The sequence below is a fragment of the Myotis nattereri genome, assembly GCF_964212035.1.
Source record: "Myotis nattereri genome assembly, chromosome: 8".
In the NCBI taxonomy this organism is placed as follows: domain Eukaryota; kingdom Metazoa; phylum Chordata; class Mammalia; order Chiroptera; family Vespertilionidae; genus Myotis; species Myotis nattereri.
The window spans coordinates 25,800,601-25,823,711 of record NC_138083.1 but is presented as its reverse complement, the minus strand read 5'-3'; the positions used below and the strand labels follow the sequence as shown (position 1 = coordinate 25,823,711).

The window sequence follows — 23,111 nt, the reverse complement described above, 5'->3', positions numbered from 1 at the left end:
TGGGAATGATTTCATGGAGGCTGGAAGACAATGATGCCTGGTGACAGAATGTTAAGTCATTGAAAAGAGGATCATATAAGACCCCAGGGGATCATTCTTAGCTCTAAGTCTAAGGTTACATTCAGGTCATAATATAGATCAACCACCTCATTCTCTATTCAAAAGCCATCTATGAGCCTTTTAGCCAAATAAAAAATTTTAGGTAAGTATACAGCTTTATACTTTAATAAGTAGCCCCCTACAGACAGGTGTTCCCCTACCCTCATTTTTTCCAGGACTTGAATTGAAAGGTATTTAAATATCTAATTAAATCAAACAGCCTGGATGCCCTTACCATGTGGTTTCAGTGAGAAGCTTGGCAGACAGTGTTCAAGCCACCTGAGGCATATTTACTGCAAACAATGACAAATTCATTTTTTATGTTTCAAAAAGTAAAACCAAAAAAAAAAAAAAAAAGAGAGAAGCTTAAAAAGCTCATTCTAGACTTTTAGCACAATGAAAAAAAATAATGAAAACATCCTAAAACATTATCATGTATTTCTCCATGCCACTCACCAGAATCCCCATTACTGAGAGTTGAATGATTAGTTTGATCAACAATCCATTCTGGGAATAACCAACAAAATGGCTCTTGTTTTCAACTCTGAGCAAAACTATCCCACACATATCTGCTGTGCTCCCATTTGGATTTGGACTCATAACATGCATACTAAGTGTCAATATTGCTTCCACAAATCCATCAACCTACTCCTGACAGAATGGCCAGAAAGCGTTCCAGAAGTTCCCAGCACAGAATTTCAACAGTTTTGATGTTTTAGAGAAAATGCATATTTATCTGAATTCAGCTTCTTTTTTAAGTTCATCTGACATTGCTACTCCTCCCATGAAATTACAGGGCCTGTTCTAAAAAGACAGCTCATTCATTTAGCACTCCCAAACATGCTAAGGAGTTCTCCTTATACTATAAGCATATGAAGTGCCACTAGTGTCATTCAAGAATTAGATGAAGATGTTTCCCCCCAGTTTCAGGTAATATTGCAGGCTGATCAGAACTGATAGAAATGATAAGGGGGAACTTAGCCTCATCATTGTTTCTCATCACATTCCAGGCATGATGCCATATTAAACACACCCACAGAAGATCTTCTCTGCTTCTGGGTGGGATCCTTCCCTCGTTTCAGACACCTTCAGGGTAAGGTGGTGGTTGCTAAGAATCCTTCCTCTAAAAGTTCAATTCTTACCTGATCACTAGGCAAATATATGTATTAATCAATGCCATGAAATTGATCACAATAAGATGGACATTTTGCAAGAATATTATAGAATGAAGCTGTGAAACTGCAGAATAATTGGAATGTACAGTTTTTCCCAACTTTTTATTGAAACATTTCAAAACTATTGAAAAGTTGCAAGAGAAGATTCATGCCCATGTAATCTTCACTTACGTTCAAAATTTAACATTTTGCCACATTTGCTTTCTTTATATCATTCTTTATGTTACATAATTATACAGATACTTACACATATATGTGTATGTAATATATGCATAGACATTTTTGGAATCTTTCGAAAGTTACTTGCAAATATGACATTTCACTCATAAGTATTCAGCAAATTTCTCATCAAAACATTCTACCACATGACCACAATATACTGATTGTGCATCTTGGAAATTTAACACTGATACAATATTGTTTCCTAATATATGGTCTATAATCAAAGTCTCCAAGTTGTCCCGATATTGTCCTTTAGAGCTTGATTTTATTTTTCAGGGTTCAGTGCAGTACCACCCTGCACTAGTCATCATGGTTCCTGAGGTTCCTTTGATCCAGGACACTATGTTCGCTTTCATGACATTGACATTTAAGAGGACAGCTGAGTTTTTCCAAGGATGGTACTCAATTTGGTTTGCCCAATTTTTTCTCACAATTGCCTTCAGATTTAACAGTTTTGTCAGAAATAATGTGGAGATGGCATTACATCCTTTCTCAATTCATCTTATGAAGCACATGGTTTCAATTTGTTCCATTATTGGCAATATTAAATTTGAAAAAGGCAATGTCTTCCAGATCTCTCCATTTTAATGGTATCTTTTCCCTTTCGTCATTAACAAATAATCTGCAGTTGACCTTTTTTGATGTTGTTGTTAATCCTCATCCAAGGATATTTTTCCATTAATTTTTAGAGAGAGTGGAAAGGAAAGGGAAGGAGAGAGAGAGAGAGAGAGAGAGAGAGAGAGAGAGAGAGAGAGAGAGAGATTGGTTGCCTCCCACACATGACCCAAGTATGTGCCCTTGAGGTATGTGACCTTGAAGAAAATCAAACTGGGACCCTTCACCCATAGGCCAAGGCTCTATCCACTGAGCCAAACTGGCTAGGGCTACAGGTGACCTTTTAAGACTGTGTGAATATCCTCTGTCCCAACAAACTTTAACCCAGTGGTTTTAGCATCTATTGATGACTCTTACTTAGGTTAATCATGGTATTTGCAAAATAAGCATTATGCTTAAAGCATTATACATACTGAAGACAAAGTCCAATTAACTCACATACAGAAAATAGTTTTAATTAGGCTTAATCTCATTATTGTTCAATAAAGAGTTTCCTTTATTTTCTGAGAAAATGCATTACTAGTGGACAATTCTTTGAGTATAGGTGTCAGTTATTTTCTAGAATAGTTCAGATATATGCAAGGATAAAAATGTATAGAAATGAATGAGCCTTTTAAAAATTAAAAAAAAAATGGTGTCCTGGCTGGGTAGTCAGTTGGTTATGGCAACATCCCAATATGCCAAGGTGGCAGATTCCATCCCTGATTGGGGCACATGCAAGAAACAATCAATGATTGCATGGGTGGATGGAGTAGCAAATCTATGTGTGTGTTTTTTCTCTCTCTACCTCCTTCCTCTCTCTCTCTGAAATCAATAATAATAAAAAAAATCAATGACTGAGTGGTTGGTCTCTGTGGCAGAGGGACCAAGTAACTAGTTCTGGCCAATAAGTAGAAGTGACAAGTCACTTCTGAGCTGAAGCTCCTATAAATCCTTGAGAAAATCCTATCTTCTTTCCTTTGCTTCAGCAAAGACCCTGGTGCCTGAGTGTTGAAATGAGGAGTCATAACCCAGAAGCATCCTGGGCTGCTAAGTCACTGCATTGAGAACACTGAACAGGAGAGATGCTTGAGCTACAGTGGACATCACATGAATGAGAAATAAACTGTTAAGCTGCTGTAATTTGGGGTTATTTATTAATACAGCATAAGTCTGGTGTAGCATAACTAATACACTCTAAAAGCCAATTTTTATTAATTAATAGTCAAAATTTTGCCAAAAAATCAATAGATTAGAATGGTAGTGTATTAATTTATCAATTGCAATAGCTCAATAGTTGATGCAGAAACTCTGTCTACAGAACAATCTTCTCTACCCTTCCCCCATCCTCTTCTTTTCTGGAAGAGCCAAACCTCAAGTACAAAAGGCAAAAATGAGAGTTAGCAGTATCCTGGACCCACTGGTACTAGTTTAGGAGAGCTGCTTTGCTAGCTGGTTCTATAACATTGATACCTTAAATTGGCCAAGGCAAAAGTATTTACACCAGGGAAACTGGCAAATGCTATATAAATCAGCCCCACTGCCTGAATCCTCATACAGAGAGCTTTAATGGTACATCATTGGCTATTTTTCCCCAGGTCCTGCTGCAAATAGGAGCTGAGCATATGACTCAATAACCCCAAACTGGTTCTTATTTAAGGATGGATAATAGAATACTATAAAGCAATGCAAATAATTTGCAACTACACACACAAAAACTGGCTGTTAATCTCACCAATAAAGGAGTCAACACAAGACAGTACATAGTATGTGGTTCACTTAAAATTCAAAACAGAGAAAATTAATCTCTGGTGTTAGAAATTTAAAATTATACAACTAGTCACACTTGGAGAAGGTAGTTAAGAAAAAGACAACTATGAGAGACTTCTTGGGTGCTAATTATATTCTGTTACTTGATCTGGCTGCTAGATGTCAAGTGCATTTAGTTTGTGAAAATATATCAAGCTGTTCACTTAGGATAGGTACACCTTTCAGTATGTACACTTCAATACAATTTTATCTTTTAAGAGAGAAAGATGAGAGAGAGAAGAGACTGATGGCTTTCCCTTCCTACATTAAGACATGGCTATTTGAGAACCATGGCAGCCACCTTAATCAGCACATCGAGGGAAGCAGGACTGATTCCCCGAAGGCAAGATTAAACCACTGCAAGGTCTTGGAAACCCCTCTTGATCTCCTGTTTTGGAAATAATAAATATCATTTTTGTTTGGCCAGGGATAGTTGTGTCACCCAAATTATTCATTCTTATCTTCGACGGAGGCAGCCTTTGGTATTACATGAAGAAAAAATGTAAATACCAGGATCTCAACGCAGAATGATTAACCTATTTAAGTAAATAATTTTCAATATTGCATCAAATAATCAAAGAAGTTATCTTAATCCATTTGGGCTGCTGTAACAAAATACCACAGACTTCGTAGCTCATAAACAACGGAAACTATTGCTCCCAGTTCTGGAGGTTGGGAAGCCCAAGGTCAAGGTATCACAGCAGGGTCACATTTTGGCGAGGTTCCTGGTTTACAAGCTGGCACCTTCTCAATGTGCCCTCACAGGGTGGGAAGGCCAAGGCATCTCTCTGGAGCTTCTTTTCTAAAGGCACCAGTCCCATTCACGAGGGCTTCCCCCTCATGGTTTAGGAACTTTACAAAGACCCTACCTACTAACACCATCATCGATGCTTATTAGAATTTCAACATATGAAGTTTGGGAGGGACACAAACATTCAGACCATAGCAAAAATTATCCCAATCACTTTATTTATTAAATGGTTCCCCTAAGACACACACACCTGTTTACTCAGATTTATTTATTTATTCTGTAATAACAAAATTTCCTAACCCTAGTCACCTATTCCTTCCTGTTGCCCTCCTTTATTTTCTCTAGCACACATATACCTCTGAAATTGAATTATTTGTCTATATGTTTTTTTTCTTTTAGTACATAAAGCTCTACATAAAAATAAACATAGGAGTGGACAGACCTTTTCCATCTTGTTTGATAAGGTCTCTCTCATCTGTAAAATTCAAACTGGCAAAGTATAGACAATCAATAAAGGTGTTTTTTTAATGAATAAAGGAGGAATGCATATTTCCAGGCAATATTTGAGCATTCCACTGAGTACCTGTTGGTTAGTTTCAGATTTCCCTATTCTCTCATCCTTTAGCCACAACCTGGCTTCCCTCTCCTTTCTTCCTGCCAGTGATGGGTATTAGGCAGGTCTGGTGGGGATGAGGGGCTTGCCCTGTCCTGCTTATTCATATTTGGGATTCAAGGGTGCCTTGTCACCTACTTTTGTTCTAAACATGTCCATCGTTTTTCAGTCTTGCCACCTAATTGTCCTCTTTTTGCAAGAGGATTTTAAAAGAAAATAAACTAAACCTCCCAAACTGCTGACACCTTCTCAGAATTCTCCCTATAATTTTTTTAAATATATTTTATTGATTTTTTACAGAGAAGAAGGGAGAGGGATAGAAAGTCAGAAACATCGATGAAAGAGATCGATCAGCTGCCTCCTGCACACCCCCTACTGGGGATGTGCCCGCAACCAACGTACATGCCCTTGACCAGAATCGAACCTGGGACCCTTGAGTCCGCAGGCCAACGCTCTATCCACTGAGCCAAACCGGTTCGGCTCTAACTATAATTTTTAAACATTTTCAAAATAATCCAATGACAAGCATCCCTCTTAACACAGCATGAAAGCAGAGCTATAATTTATTAGGCCTGAACTTCCGACTCATCAGAAGTACAACATAGTAAATCTAGCTCAATTAACATTCAGTAGATAAGTGAACATTCAGGCGTATGGGACATGATGACCCACGGCATAAATGAATTGACATCGAAGCAGGACATGTTTCCAGGTGTGTGGTGCTAAAGTGTCCCTATTTCACAATCAGTGGAGGGAACATTATCTGTAAAGTCTGCTTGTGGAATAAAACATGCCATCAAAATACAAGGCAGAGTTCTAACAGTTCCTCTCCATCCCTGCCAGTCTGCATAAGTACGCAGGTGGCCCTGTGACATGCTCTGCCCCTTAGCTATCAGCACTAAAAATAGTTCTTTGCCACAGGGTGAAGACTTTGACACCATTTATCAGATTTGGCTCTAGCTCTCCTTCTCTGCTATACTTCAATGATGCTCTAAACTCTTCCCTCAAAATTGAATCTGACAATTGCAAGCAAAAGTGATTTAAAAGAACACATGGTCTCCAAGCTTTCCTTCAAGCCTGGTTACACAGACTTAATGTACCTTTAGCTCAGCTGTGGGCTAGAAAGCATATCTAAGGTACAGAGTAAATTGAAATGCTTCACACAAAGATGATGAAATAGAACGGCTTCCCCATTCTCTAAATGTTTGGCTGCTTTTTCTCTGCTCTTCATCTGTTTTAAACCACCAACCAGCCATTTCCCATGAGACATAACCTTTGGTATGGAGAAGACATATTTCTAGAGGAAGAAGCTCTTGAAAAGCTGAGTATGGTACAAAGAAATCAGGAGTAGCTAGTGAACCAGGAGATTGTGGGATGATGTGATCCTGCAGAAATATATGAACAATTCTATTGAGGAGTTTTACTCTAAAGGGGAGTAGCCAGAGGGTCCAAGTCAAGAAAATTCCCTTTTTAAAAATAATTTATTTCTTAAAAAAATGAGAGTGTATGTGTGTGATGTAAACCAGGATGGGTGGGAAAGTTACTAGAGCAGGCCAGAAAGAATGGCGCTCTACTTCCTAAGAAGTAGGTTTAACCCTGGGACCTTAGGAGGATCATAGACAGTTCATCCTGAGAAAAAGGAACAAAGGCAGAGAACATGGTTATAGATGCAAGGTGAGTAGTGTGATGGTGAGGAGCATTGGGGTATTCTATTCTGATGGCTTCTCTTGTCTTCATGAAACAGGAAACAGGAACATCAGCTATAGGTTGGAGAAACCAAGATGGCGGCATAGGTTAATGCCGGAGTTTGCTGCCTCGAACAACCACTTCAAAAGTACAATTAAAAGACGGATTGGACATCATCCAGAACCATAGGAAGGCTGGCTGAGTGGAAGTTCTACAACTAGGAGGAAAGAGAATAGCATACCGAGACTCAGAGGCGGCGCAGTGCTGAAGTAAAATACTAAGGTGCGGAGTGCATGTGGAGCAGGCTGGCGGCAGAGGGCACAGTTGTCTGTTTCAATCGGGAGGGAGTCTCAAACTTTGAGCTCCAGATCCGGGCGAGTCTCTAGGGATCCAGACTCAAACGGGACTGTCTGGCTCCGGTCGGAACTCGAAGGCAGCTTTCTCTCTGAGGTTTGCAGCGGTTGCTGGGACTCTGAGAGGCAGAGTCCCTGGGGACGAGACTGAGAGCAGCCATAACTGCTCGCTCCCCCCTGCCCTGTAGATCCCCCGGGACCTGCCCCGCCCAAGCCCTGCACAGAGGCATTTGCGGGATAGCCTTAGGCAAAGGCTAGATTAGCACCACCCTAGAGATCCAGCACAGAAGTTCTTCCACTGCAGACACAGCTGATTCTCATAGCCAGTTGGCCTGGAGGTCAAATCACCCCCAGTATTACCAACAACAATCAAGGCTTAACTACAACAAGACTGCGCACAAAGACCACAAGGGGATGCACCAAGAAAGCATAAAAAATGCGGAGACAAAGAAATATGACAGAAATGGAGGATATAGAGCTCAAAACTGCACTTTTAAGGTCTTTCAATAATTTTCTAGAAACTGCCAATAAACTTAATGAGATCTACAAGAAATCTAATGAGACCCTTGATGTTGTGATAAAGAACCAACTAGAAATTAAGCATATACTGACTGAAATAAAGAATATTATACAGCCGAAACCGGTTTGGCTCAGTAGATAGAGCGTCGGCCTGCGGACTGAAAGGTCCCAGGTTTGATTCCGGTAAAGGGCATGTACCTGGGTTGCGGGCATATCCCCAGTGGGAGATGTGCGGGACGCAGCTGATCGATGTTTCTCTCTCGTCGATGTTTCTGACTCTCTATCTCTCTCCCTTCCTCTCTGTAAAAAATCAATAAAAAAATATATATTTAAAAAAGAATATTATACAGACACCCAACAGCAGATCAGAGGAGTGCAAGAATCAAGTCAAAGATTTGAAAAGCGAAGAAGCAAAAAACACCCAACCGGAAAAGCAAAATGAAAAAAGAATCCAAAAATGCAAGGATAGTGTAAGGAGCCTCTGGGACAGCTTCAAGCGTACCAACATCAGAATTATAGGGGTGCCAGAAGATGAGAGAGAGCAAGATACTGAAAACCCATTTGAAGAAATAATGACAGAAAACTTCCCCTTCCTGGTGAAAGAAATAGACTTACAGGTCCAGGAAGCGCAGAGAACCCCAAACAAAAGGAATCCAAAGAGGACCACACCAAGACACATCATTATTAAAATGCCAAGAGCAAAAGACAAAGAGAGAATCTTAAAAGCAGCAAGAGAAAGAAACTCAGTTACCTACAAGGGAATACCCATACGACTGTCAGCAGATTTCTCAACAGAAACTTTGCAAGCCAGAAGAGAGTGGCAAGAAATATTCAAAGTGATGAATACCAAGAACCTACAACCAAGATTACTTTATCCAGCAAAGCTATCATTCAGAATTGAAGGTCAGATAAAGAGCTTCACAGATAAGGAAAAGCTAAAGGAGTTCATCACCACCAAACCAGTATTATATGAAATGCTGAAAGGTATCCTTTAAGAAGAAGAAGAAGAAGGTAAAGATACAAATTATGAACAACAAATATGCATCTATCAACAAGTGAAACTAAGAATCAAGTGAATAAATAATCTGATGTACAGAATGAACTGGTGATTATAATAGAATCAGGGACATAGAAAGGGAATGGACTGACTATTCTTGGGGGGGAAAGGGGTGTGGGAGATGCGGGAAGAGACTGGACAAAAATCGTGCACCTATGGATGAGGACAGTGGGTGGGGAGTGAGGGCGGAGGGTGGGGCGGGAACTGGGAGGAGGGGAGTTATGGGGGGGGTGGGGAAGAGGAACAAATGTAATAATCTGAACAATAAAGATTTAATTTAAAAAAATAAACAGATGTCTAAATTTAAAAAAAAAAAAAGAACATCAGCTATAAGTTAGGATGAGAGAGAAGAGGGGAGAAGGCATGAAATGGTTATGTAAGAGAACAGGAGACTTAATGGACTCAGGAAATATAAGCAGACTGCCCGGCAGCTCTTGGACCCATGAGTGGTTGTGGTCATGAATGTAAAGTGAAACTAGCCAGCATGATGGTATATTTTTCTCCAGCTGTGTTTTGCTGGGTGCGTGCAGGCAACAAGTGAGTGAAGAGTTGAATGCAATCAGAGGTACACTTTTGCCAAGTGAATAGGAACAAGAAAGGGGCCATTTGTGCAAAGAATAGGCAAGAGAGCAATTATAATTAGGGAGACTAGAATCTCAGTTGAAACAGAGGGCAAATGAGGACATGAAGGAATGAGGGACATTGAAAAGGTGGTAAGATCAATGGATTTTGGGCCACAATGAGGTGGAAGAGTTGTTAAAAGTGAGGTCCTCCAGGGAACAAGGGCCCTGGAGAAGGCATCCTCATTGCCAGAGAGGGCTCTGATATTAGTGTAAATGGAAAAGCAAATTGTCAAGGATAGATAAACAGCAGAGATCACCCCCTGTGATTTAAGGCTGCCATGGGAACAGACAACTCAGACAAAAGCTGTCTTAAGGGTAAGACAAAATGGAAAGAGATCAGAAAAAGATTAGGAAAAGAACAAGGAGCACTCCTAAGTATAAACATATACCTAGGAACACACTTTTTCCCTATGAGATTGTAGATATAAGAAAGCAAGATGTCAACAAGAAGGAACAAACATTCTTGAAACAAGATTTCTTGTGGCAGTCCAAGCAATGACTTCTGAGAGCCTTCTTGTCTCCTTTAAGGGTCATATAACCAGAGAGTTATTCTTGAAAAGCTTCTTAGAATTTTTCCAGCCAAACCCATTTTACAGATGAGTAGTAACGAAACCCAGAGGTGGGAGGATTTGCCTGAAAGCCATACAGCTATAATGGAAATATCTTGACTCACTTTTTAAAGGGGGAGATTATCTTTATGTCAGCTGAAAACATAAAATGGACATTTTATAGGTCAAAGTGGTTGAATGTTGCCAGTTTCATGCTGTCCAACCTAATGTACTCCAGGGTCCTTTCCTCTATAGCAGAGCGTCAGGAATGAGCAGGTATCAATGACTTTTTTGTTGTTGCTAATCCTCACCTGAGGATATTTTTCCATTGATTTTTAGGGAGCGTGGAAGAGAGAGGAAAAGACAGAGAGAAACATCGATGTGAGAGAAACACATGAATTGGTTGCCTCCTGCACAGGAGCTCTGACCAGGGCCCAGGTCAGGGAGGAGCCTGCAACCAAGGTACGTGCCCTTGACTGAAATCGAACCTGGGACCCTTTGGTCCACAGGCTGATGCCCTATCTGCTGCGGCAATGCTTTTTTTTTTTTCTTAACAAATTATTGCTCACTTGTTCTTCACTAATTCTCTGAGTTTTATCAGTTTGCAGGAAGCAACATTAAGTTAACAGTAAAGAATCTCAGTTTTAAGAGAATCTCAGTTAAATTCAACCTCAGGTAAGGAAATAATTTTTTAAAAATCCAAAGGCAACCAATAAGAGCATCCATCTGGAGCTGTGACTAAGAGATTACTGGTGACCCTCCAAACTAAATTAAGGTGACCAAGAGAGGTTTAATTGGATTATGATTATAAATATAATGCTCATGGCGAAGGAACTGCATTGTGTATAAGGAGAAGAATGATAGCAAGATATCTATAAAAGAAAAAAATCAAATCCAAGAAAGGGTTTAGCAGGCGTGCCAGTCCATCCCCATAAAGAAATATCCCCCCTTACGGATGGATGCCATTGGTCTACAGAGCTCAATAACATCAGCCAAAAAGCTCATGTCGCCCGTTCTGAAAGCCCCAAACTCCTTGTGAAGATAAGCTGGCTTCTCACTGGGATATGACCACAAAGAGAGGCTATCACTGTCAGCTCACACATACTTGGGATTCTTGGTGGTTATGTTTCTTATTGAAAATTAATAAATCAGAACTATTACTTCTCAGACATTTGTCTCTGTACCTGGTGAATGTGGTGAATGTGCACTGGTGTTTGAGAAACAATGAAACAGATGCTGTCAGTGCCCAAGCATACCCCTGGGCCCACCCTGGGGACAGCAGCAGAGATTTTCCTCATATGCTCCCCTTGGCTTAAGGGTCAAGGAGAAGTGCTCAGCCTGTGTGCAAGGCAGGCTGGACACACCAGGGAGTTAATACCCCAAGAGCGACCCTCAACCAAGCAAGTGTTGGACACATATCCCAACTTCCTGAAAATTCCATGGGAAAACTGAGACATACCCTATACTGACTCCCCAGGTGTCTATTAAAAAAACAAAACAACAAAAAAAACAACCCTCAAACTAAGATAGGTAACTCAGCATGCTGAGCAATCAGGTTCCCCCCTCTTCAAAATCAAACAAGGGCTGTGGTGAATTCAAAAAGGTATGGAAGACCACCCAAGAAATCTGTCTAGGACATGAGCTGGCTTTGCCCAAAGAATACAACCCATCCCAAAGCTCAGGGGAGTGTACCATAACCCACCTGAATGATAATAGAAAGGGGCTTTTCCTTGCACTGATTCTCTTTAAACCCTATTGTTTCTCTTTAAACTCTTTGTGATAAGCATTAGTCAGTGCATGTGAGTCTGGTAAATTATATCTCCCTGTCTTCCCTCATTTGTCTGGAGGTCACACTTCTCATAAATGGTTTCATAAGTGAAAAAGAAAAGCCCAGGTCCGAATATTACACATTGGCTTAATGTGGTTGGGAAGCAATGAAAAGGACAGAGAAAGAAAAGAAGGTAAAAGTATGTATGTGGCAAGCAAGGGCAGAGGGTGGTAAAGAGCCAATTTGTAGATACCAGGAGTGACACTAGAGATGTTACTATAGTAATCCTCCCTTATCCATGGGGAATATGTGCCAAGACCACCAGTAGATGTCTGAAACCATGGACAGTACTGAGCCCTATACTAGTATATACCATGTTTTGTCCTATACATACATACCTTTTCACTTAAAGGAAGCACTTATGGCTTCTCTTTGGAACATTGGAATTGCCACCATCATTACTCTTGCACTACAGAGTCCCATAGTACACTATATATAGTATTTTTTTGTCCTATACGTACACACCATTTCACCTAAAAGAAACACTAATGGCTTCTCTTTGGAACATCGGAATTGCCACCATCATTACTCTTTTTTTAAAAATATATATATATTTTATTGAATTTTTACAGAGAGGAAGGGAGAGGGATAGAGAGTTAGAAACATCGATGAAAGAGAAACATCGATCAGCTGCCTCCTGCACACCTCCTACTGGGGATGTGCCTGCAACCAAGGTACATGCCCTTGACCGGAATCAAACCTGGGATCTTTCAGTCCACAGGTCGATGCTCTATCCACTGAGCCAAACCAGTTAGGGCACCATCATTACTCTTGTACTTTGGGGTCATTATTAAGTTAAATAAGAGTTACTTGAACATAAGCACTGTAATACTGGGACAGTTAATCTGATAACCAGGTTGGTTTCTAAGTGACTAATGAGCTGGTAGTGTGTACAGAAGGAAGCTACTGGACAAAGGGATGATTCACATCCCTGGCAAAGCAGAGCAGGACAGTGAGAAATTTCATCATGCTACTCAGAGTGGCACACAATTTAAAACATACGAATTGTTTATTTCTTGAATTATAGGGAGGATGTAGAGCAGCTGGACATCTCACATGTTGCTGGTGGGAATATAAAGTGGTATCACCACTTTTACCTAAAAGAAACAAAAGATGAAGCTTTATTCATAATAACAAAAAAAGCAAAAATAGCCCAAATGTTCTTCAACAAATGAATGGATAAAATAAATTATGGTATATTCATACATTGAGATAGTACTCAGAGAAAAAAGGAAGGAACTACTGGCAATAAACACCAATAAACCTCAGAGGCATAGTAATAATCATGGCTGTATATACTTTCTAAAACAGGACAAACTAATGAATGTTGACAGAAATCAGATTGGTGATTGCCTTGGGAGTGGTGGTAAAGGACTAGCATGAGGCATAAATAATATTGCAGGGTAATAATGCCCCATCTTGATTGGGATGTAGGTATTCATCCTATATAATAAAAGGCTAATATGCAAATTGACTGGTCGCTATTATGTTCACTGACCACCTGGGGGCAGACACTCAATGCAGGAGCTGTCCCCTGGTGGTCAGTGCACTCCCACAGGGGGAGCGCCACTCAGCCAGAAGCCAGTCTCATGGCTGGTGAGCACAGCGGCAGTGGTGGGAGCCACTCCTGCCTCCGCGGCAGTGCTAAGGATGTCCGACTGCCAACTTAGGCCCGCTCCCCACACAGGCCTAAGCCATCAGTCAGACATTCCCCAAGGGCTCCCGGACTGTGAGACGGTGCAGGCCTGGCTGAGGGACCCCCCACCGAGTGCATGAATTTCATGCACCAGGCCTCTAGTATCTATATATGTGTGAAAATCCATAGAACTATAAAATTTAGATCTGTGCCTTTTACTTAATATAAAATACACCTAAAACATATATTTGAGAAAAATTCAAAAACTGCATCACACACTCATATGTTATCACATTTCACTACAGCTGGGTGAAGCCTTTGTTAGTTTGTGATTCAACCAAAGCTGAGTGGTGCTTTTGCATGTATGGAGTCCCATGGCCTCATTTCCCCCCACAAAATAATTTCCGAAATTCATACAACTGTCATTTCCCACAAGGATAAATGCTCTAACTACAGAGGAATTCTTTGTTTTTCTTTAAGTACAAAGTATGATCACATTCATTTCTTTCAGATAAAATATTGGGTCTAAATTGCAGCTATACTCCAGTACTGAAGAATTCTCTTTTCATCTGCCACCTTTGTTATTTTCGCCCTATGTACATACAAGAATTCTCTTAAGGGGACACTGAATTACAGTGCGCTAACTGCTATGATAACTACATTGTCTCAAAGGAGGCCCCCAACCACATCATTAAGCACTTCTGATGCTAAAGAGGGTAGGCATGGCTGTCTACTTTTTTCTTTTTGCCAAACTGTGAAAATGGGACAAATCACAGTATTGATGTAAGAGGCACTAAGTAATATAGTCAAGTAAAGTATCATTAACATATGCAAATATATCCAAGTCCCCCCAGTGCCCATCTGAAGTATGGACTCAGGCACCAGGTCCTTCTTCCATTACTGCCTGTAAGTAAAACACTCAAGGGTTAACTTTACTCTAAAGGAAGGAGTCTATTTTGTTTTTTCCTACTAGTGTATGTTTTAGGACAATGTGTTTAAATAATGTCTAATGATATTTATTTCATATATATATATATATATATTATATACACACACACATACATATTCTACATCAAGTCTAAATGTATTAACTCTAGGACTCAATTTTTAATTTATAATTCAACATTATAACTCTCTGTAAGAAAGAAAAGAGTTAGAAACATTCAGATGGTTGGGTCTCATTTAACATGACACTCTCAAAGATCCCAAAGGCCAAAACAGCTTTCATCTCCTAGTTTAATAGATTTAATTATGCTAAGAATCCTCCATCTGTAAAATTATTCTAACTATATCAATTGCCCTTCAATGCATGAATCAAATTATTTATAACATAGGACTTTGGCAAGAAATGCGGTACATCAATCAACTACAATTCTACAATAAAATCATAATTTAAGTCTCACCAAAAAAAGGTAAACAATTAAATGAAATAGCAGATGCCAGTGTCCTCTCAATAACCAATCACAGGAATCTCAGGTTAAACCAAACATACAGATAATACAGATTTTTCCTGGTTTAAATTTTAATTAAAGGATATTTCTGATGCTCTTGTATTTTTACAGGAGGATTCAGTAACTAGTTTAATTTTTTTGCTTTGGGACTGCCACTGCTGAGATGCAGGAGTGGGGATGGGAAACTGGCTTCGAGGATGAGAGAGGGTGGAAGGTAAATTTAGTTTGGGGTGTATTTTTAAGATATCACCCAGATGGAGACAAGTTGGAAATACAGCCTTGACGCTGAAGGGAGAGATTATAGTTAGAAGACACAGATTCGGTGATAACTATTGCAGAGATCATTGTGAGAGCCATGGTGCTGGATGCAATTATAGAGGGAAAGAATCACTCCTGGACAAAAGCAAAGAAAAATCTCCTTAAAGGGAGTGAAGAAAACTACAAGGAAATGAGGGGAGAGAAAGTCCAAAAGGCATGATAGAGAATCTTCAGAGATCAGGTGAACTGAGGGTTAAAATGAACTTGTTGAATTTTTATTTTATTTGTTTGTCTGTTTGTTTGTTTATTTATTTATTTTAGTAAGAACTTTACCATTAGTGGAGTTCTGGGAGAAGGGAGAATGAAATAAACCTTGTCCTACGCTAGAGAAAGAATGGAAGAATACATGAGCACTTCAAAATGTCTGGAAGAAAACTTCTTGAGAGGGCAGCTGTTCAAGGGGAAAGGCATTGGTGACGACCTGTGGATTAAGGATTAGAAGGCAAGAAAAAATACTTTGCGTACACCAGCAAAATATGAAGCTCACCTGGGGATGCAAAGTCCAAGAGCAGGTGGGAGTCGATGAGATTAAGGGCTCACAGCTTGCAGTAAGGTGTTATAAATATATTATAAATATATGAGCCTCCATATGGGAGGGAGGGAAGGAGAGATGCAAGTCACAGATGGACTGCATTCTCTGTGAAGTAGAAGGCAGGACCATATGCAAAAAGCAAGAGAGAAAATGAAGAGAGGAAAGGCATAGCCACACCATCGCTTGGAATTTCACAATCCTCCTTTACTAACCTCTCTTAGTCTTTACTGACAAACACAGAAATAACTTGATTAAATTCATGTTAAATTAAACTAAATGCAGTTTCATTTCAAATAAAAAGTATTTTCTTTATTTCAGTGTAGCAACCCCTGTCCAATAACTTCAGTAAGTTTTAATATCATATTCGCTTCACTTTATCTTTCATTGTATTTCTGGCTTTCAAGACACATACCAAGTTATAGCTTTAACTAAATATCACAATCCCTAGATATTTTTCAGTCTGCATCCTATGATCATTATGAGAATTCCTGACTTTAATAAATCATTTGAGGAAAGGATATAAAAATTCACCCATAATAATTAAATAGATTAAACCCATTTTTCTCTTCAAATTTGGCAAATTAACATATAAACATATTTGTGTTATTTAAATTATCACTCTGTGTTAGTACAGTAATATATGATTTGTATGATCACAAATGCAACAACAAAATGCAAACAGAAAAAAAGTTTGATGACAAGTGGCAGTGAGCAAAGAATTTTAATATCACAGCTTCAAAATGGCTGTGACAAAATGTGCTAGCTCAACTGAAAGAATCACAATGTCTGTTTTGTCAGCTTTCGAGTTTATCAAATTCTTTCCCAGTCTCTCCATTTCCCTCTGAGAGTATTTTCTTGGAAAATTATCAAATCTCTAAGTAAAGATAAAATGTATTCTCTGCAGATATGGAAATGTTGAAAATGTTTCATTGTATAGAAAATTGCTCCAAGACTAGTATGACATAAGATTAACATCTGAAGAGAATAAAACTAAATAGACCTGTAAGGAGAAAAGTGTTTGAATCAGTAAAAAGTAACTTTGAAAAAGTTGGCAATCAACAAAACTGGTTTCTTTGATCATGTGTCACTCACAAGAATATGTCCAGTATGTCCAAAGAAATACTTAACTGTTAAAGTAGTATGTCTTGGATGATGGGGTCAGTATTTCCAAAGGGCAATTTTTTAGGCAGCCTCGAGGTCAGGATAGTATCCTAGAATGTTCTGACCCACACATCCCTGACCTACCCAACCTGCCTGTCAAACACCCCAGCCAATAAGAAGCACTGATCCATAGTACTTTATTCTTCCCATCTGCCCATCCTTTTTTTTTAACTTTTCTTTATTGATGTTTGAGAGAAAGAGAGAGAGAGAAGGAGGGAGTGAGGCATAGAGAAAAAAGCAGGGAGTGAGGTAGAGAGAGAAAGAAAACAAGGGAGAGAAGGAGGGAGGGAGGGAGGGAGGGAGGGAGAGAGAGAACACTGATTTGTTGTTCCACTTATTCAAGCATTTAATGGTTGATTCTTGTATGTGCCCTGACCAGGGATGGAACCCACAACCTTGGTGTATCGGGACAAACCTCTAACCAGCTGACCTACCCAGCCAGGGCCATCCTCCATTCTTAGTATGTAGGCCTTTGTCCTAATGCTTGTCCTATCATGGTTGAAAGATCACTGACATGCTTCTGGGTCCAGCAGGATAAGGAAAAAAGAAAGAAAAAGACAGAAGGATTAGTGAGTATGTCCACTGAATCTATCTCTTTTAAAGGCTTTTCCACTCAACAAATTCAGATTGTCATACACAGCTGGAAGGGAGGCTCAGAAAATGAGTATTTGAGCTTTCTAACTTTGATGAAAGAGGCAGGCAAGGGAGAAGTAGATTGTGAGTGATTTTAGGGTCCCAGCCCATAGCATCTTCTAGCTGGGACACCTAAGTACTCAGTGAACACCTACATGTTGTAGAATGATCCAACCCCTCTCTGTGACACACACATGCCATATTTATTTTAACTCTAGCCTCATCTCATTTTGTGTCTTACTTCCTTACTTCACTAGAGAAAAAATTTCCCTTCTGTTGAAACCTACTCATTCTAAGAAACATTTTCTTAAAATTACAGTATAACACACACATAGAAAAATTAGCAAAATCCTATCTAATAAAAGACAAAAAGGGTAATTAACCATACCTCCACTACGCTTCCCATTGGCTAATCAGCGAGATATGCAAATTAACTGCCAACCAAGATGGCAGCTGGCAGCCATGCAGCTGAAGCGAACATGAGGCTTCCTTGCTCCAGTGATGGAGGAAGCCAAGGCTCCCCGCCTGCCACGGCCCAGCTCTGAGCTCTGGAATCAACAATGTTTCAATTATAGAAGCTAAACAAACCCCAGATACCTGCTTTCAGCCAGCCTTGTCCTCAGAGCTGGGAGCGCCAGTGATGGCAACAGAGTTTCAATTATAGAAAGTAAATAAATCCCAGAATTAAAAAGAAAAAAAGAAAAAAAGGAGAGGCTGGGAGCTTCAGTTGCAGGCCAGCCTGAAAACGGCCCTCAGCCCCTCACCCAGACTGGCCAGGCACCCCAGTGGGGACCCCCACCCTGAAGGGGGTGTGGCCAGCCTGAAAACAGCCATCAGCCCCTCATCCACGCTGCCAGACACCCCAGTGGGGACCCCCACCCTGAAGGGGGTGTGACCAGCTGCAAACAGCCATCAGGCCCTCACCCAGGCTGGCCAGGCACCCAAGTGGGACCCCCACCCTGATCCGGAACACCTTTCAGGGCAAACCAGCTGGCCCCACCTGTGCACCAGGCCTCTATCCTATATAGTAAAAGGGTAATATGCAAACTGACCCTAACAGCAGAAGGACTGGGAATGACTGGTCACTATGACACACACTGACCACCAGGGGGCAGATGCTCAATGCAGGAACTGCCCTCTGGTGGTCAGTGCACTCCCACATCAGGGAGCTCTGCTCAGCCACAAGCCAGGCTGATGGCTGCCAGTACAGCGGTAGTGGTGGGAGCCTCTCCTACCTCCTCAGCAGCACTAAGAATGTCTGACTGCAGCTTAGGTCTGCTCCCCGCTGGCAAGTGGACAGCCCCTGAGGGCTGCTGGGCTGCCAGAGGGCTGTCTGATTGCCAGGTTAGGTCCAATCCCCCGGGGAGCAGGCCTAAGCCAGCAGGTGATCATCCCCCGAGGGGTCCCAGACTGCGAGAGGGCACAGGCCGGGCTGAGGGACCCCCTCCCCTGAGTGCACAAATTCTTGTGCACTGGGCCTCTAGTATAACTATAAAGCCTATTCAATTTTAATAAATTTAACACACTCATGTAAGAAGAAACAGAACATTGCCAAAGCCATAGAAGCCCATTATTTTTATATTATACCTTTATCTAATAACTAGAGGCCCAGCATGTGAAATTGTGCAGCCCCGCCCACCTGCTCGAGCCTCACCTTGCTTGCAGCCCCACCTACCTGCCCACTGCCTGGGGGCACTCTCGACCCGCCCATCCACCCATCATGCTGGCAGCTGCGCTTGTAGCCATGCCCACCTCGCTGCACCCACCCGCCTGCTACCCTGCCCGCCTTGCTGATCGGAGCCTGTGGGCCATCAGGGAGGGCCCAAGAGGTGCTCCATGCACCTCATGGTGACTGGTCATTTGGTTGTTTCACTCGTGATGCCCCTTGGCCTTTTATTATTATGATATTCTATGATATACCTATGTAATCTATATGTGGATATGGGGACTTGGTAACCTATTTTATGGGTAATGAATGACTGGTAAAAATAAAAAGACCTGGATTTTCAAAACACAGGATATATTTCAATATATTTTTTGTCTTTTGTGATCCATGAGACCGGCCACATGAAAAGTGAAAATGAGGGTTCTTTTGGGATTCTACCACTTTGCCAGTAAGATAACTAAAGATAAATGTAGTAATTCCAGATGAATTTAAGTTGCATTACACTGTGGATTTTATGTAGGTTTTAAATAGGCTAATAGGTACTTCTGAGGGGTATATTTAAGTATTTCCTAATCATTCATCATGCAGCTGCAGGTGGCAAGAACAAATTCTAAAGAAGAATAATTTTTAAGTCAAAACAAAAAGAGCATTGATGGAGCCATAGTGATGGTTTAGTTTTACTAACAATTATTTACAGTGAATTCACATATATTACCATCAGTTTACTGTAACCATATAAATATGGCACACAAGCCACAGAAAGGACAGTTAGTTACTTGCCTGGTTTCATAAAGGCAATTAGTCATCTGGCCTTGTATCTCTCATCTCTTCAAATTCTCCCCCTCCCATTCTCTACTCCAGCCTTACTAGTACCCCTCCTGTGCTCAGAAATGGCAAGCATGATCCCACCTTCAGGCCTTTGCACAGGTTGTACCCTCTATCTGGAATGCCAACTCCCTAGGTTCCCACACAGCTCTCTGTGAGAGTCTCTTACTTACTTCAAATCTCTGATTTCTATTTCTATTTCAGTACAGCTTTAGTCTTTCCTAAATATTGCCCATAAGCTTACTTCTTAGTTTAAATTTTTGAGACTTAGGAGAAGTGAATCATGAATGCAATCCCTTGGAAATTATTTAAACTAAGTTTTAGTTTCTTCATCTATAAAAAATTGACACCTACTCTGCATGGCTATGAGAAGGATTTGCATATATAAGCAGATGTGTGTGTGTGTGTATGTGTATGTATGTGTGTGTGTGTGTGTGCTTGCATGTGTGTACATTTACAGTGGTGTGCTAGTATATGTTTAACACTGGCTACCCCTTCAAAAAATAGATTTTGCTAAAATAGATTTGTGAATAGATGTCCAGTAACACAACATCATATAGTATTTTCCACATACATACAATCGATTTAAATAACCACAAGAGCATAAATAATATTAAATTGAAGTACAGTATACTTCTTAAAATGAAATTGTTCAATTGTGTGTATATCATTTTCAATAATAGCCGGAAATTAGTTGGCTCTACCACACGTGTGTGTGTGTGTGTGTGTGTGTGTGTGTGTGTGTGTGTACAAACACAAATCAAAGCCAGTACCATTTACGGGAAAGAAAACTACAACATTCACTTTGTTTTCACTAAACAGACATACATTAAAGGAAGCATCGCCTCCACTGGCTATGATCTTATACCAGTAATGGCTAATATATTTAGTTACAGGGCTGTAGCAATGACTTTGATGCTAACACACAGAAACTCTGAGATGTATCAAATGAAGGATTACAGAGGGATGTCAATCAAGCAACCACAGAAAAAGTGAGTCCAACAACAAGGCAAGGATCCATCACTGGTGAGCAGTTTGTCACAATAGACACCTGTTCTTTTTACAGAAACCTCACCCTGACAGATTTCCAACAAGCTTGTCAGGACACATGCTCTAGTCATTACTAACCCAGACAAACTTTAAATCAAGGTCAAGGTGAAATTATTCCACACCACCATCCAAATCCTAAACTGCTAACCCCCTTCAGTTGTGTTAAAATCCCAGAGGGGCAAATATGGGCAAAATGGGGGAGGGAAACATGAGAAATGAAGGTAAAGTGGCCTATGTTAAAAGGTATTGTCTGGCAGCTGCAGCACAAAAATAAACCTTCACCTTGCAAAAAAATAAAAGGCATCACACAAAACATCTTGTCTTCTCTTATGATCTGCTTATATCTAAGCCACTGTCATGCTTTCACCTTTGTGGAAACTAGATATTTGGGACAATTATGCATGCCTCTATACATCATTGAAAGTCTCTTTTCTTATTCTTCTTGTGTTACATATTAAAGAGGCACCAAGACTCAGCTTTATTCCAGAAGTATCCCATCACTGCAAGCAGTGAGAAGAGCAGTTAAATCAGAGGGGTAACTTACCTTGAGCCAGCCAGCAAGGGTCTCAGAGCTTTTAATAACCAGCAAGCACAAACTTAGGATGTAAAAGGATGTGCAGGTGAATAAAGACCCGAACCCAGTCTTCAAAATTCTCTTGGTCTATTCACAAAGATGACTCTACTAGAATGTGATCACCAGGATGGAATGCATCTGGTAAAATAAGGCCACTGAAGGCTGTAAGAGCATTTTTTAGCCTAGAGCAGTAGTCGGCAAACTCATTAGTCAACAGAGTCAAATATCAACAGTACGATTGAAATTTCTTTTGAGAGCCAAATTTTTTAAACTTAAATTATATAGGTAGGTACATTGTTATTAACTTAATTAGGGTACTCCTAAGGCTTAGGAAGAGCCACACTCAAGGGGCCAAAGAGCCGCATGTGGCTCGCGAGCCGCAGTTTGCCGACCACGGGCCTAGAGTATTAAAAGCCCACAATATGCAATTTAGGCAAAACGGATCAATTATTTGTAGAAGTATGAAGGCATGGTCTTGGTTACTCAAGTACAAATGAACATTTCTGTAAAATCTCTGCTTGGCGTGCTGCTTTCTTTAGGGAGCACTCTATGTGTCGAAAGTTATGACTAATTCACAACTCTTGGTCCAAGCAGGTGTCATTTTGGCTTCATCTTGCTGGCAGAGCTGCGTTTCTTGGGGACAGATGGCTATCAAACTGCTCTTCCATTTGCAATACACACCAGATGCCCTCACAACTCAAAGTGAAACAGTAGGCCCTTGAAGGTGTGAGCACTTACACTCTAAGTTTAAAGACTCACTTGATTTCTAAGTCTTCCACCAGGAAGGAAAAAAGCTTCCATTACGCCATTTTTTTCTGTTTATCCTAAAACATTGCATATGCAGTCTTTACTCTTGCCATCATTAGGAATTAATATTAAAGGTGACTTCAAGAGCATCGCAGGCTTGACCTCCCTTGGATAAGCAGGGTTCATGATAGTGTAGGCACCATGCCTGAACCCCCTCTCCTGGCCCCACATATGGTGGTGAGGCAAAGACTGAAAAGACCAGGATTCCTCCAGGAAAGCCAAGGAGCTGTCTCCTGAACTTCTTGCTGAGGCTCCAGGACAGGCTGAAATACAGCATCCCCTCTCCCTTAATCCCCAGAGACGTTACAAAGTCACGGCTGAGGACCATATGGGCTGGCATCAGTCAAAAGCTATCAACAAATGAATCTAAAAATCAAGTGAATAAATAATCTGATAAACAATAAACTGGTGAATATAATAGAATCAGGGGCATAGAAAGGGAGTGGACTGACTATTCTCGGGGGGGAAGGGGTGTGGGGGGTGTGGGAAGAGACTGGACAAAAATCGTACACCTATGAATGAGGACAGTGGGGGGCGGGGCGGGTTATGGGCAGAGGATGGGGTGGGAACCGGATGGAGGG

At 40.6% G+C, this 23,111-nt stretch overlaps 1 protein-coding gene and 1 long non-coding RNA gene across 4 annotated transcripts in view; both read right to left on the bottom strand.

Moving 5' to 3' along the window:
- Nucleotides 1–23,111, bottom strand: part of PAK5 (p21 (RAC1) activated kinase 5) — a 287,427-nt gene that overhangs the window by 176,945 nt on the left and 87,371 nt on the right. The gene's annotated exons all lie outside the window — the stretch shown is intronic.
- On the bottom strand, nucleotides 12,929–21,712 carry LOC308523566. Its single transcript, XR_013996359.1, has 3 exons — nucleotides 21,694–21,712; nucleotides 17,410–17,495; nucleotides 12,929–12,974 (listed from the first exon to the last, which is right to left on the bottom strand). It is a non-coding gene; the product is annotated as an uncharacterized lncRNA (long non-coding RNA).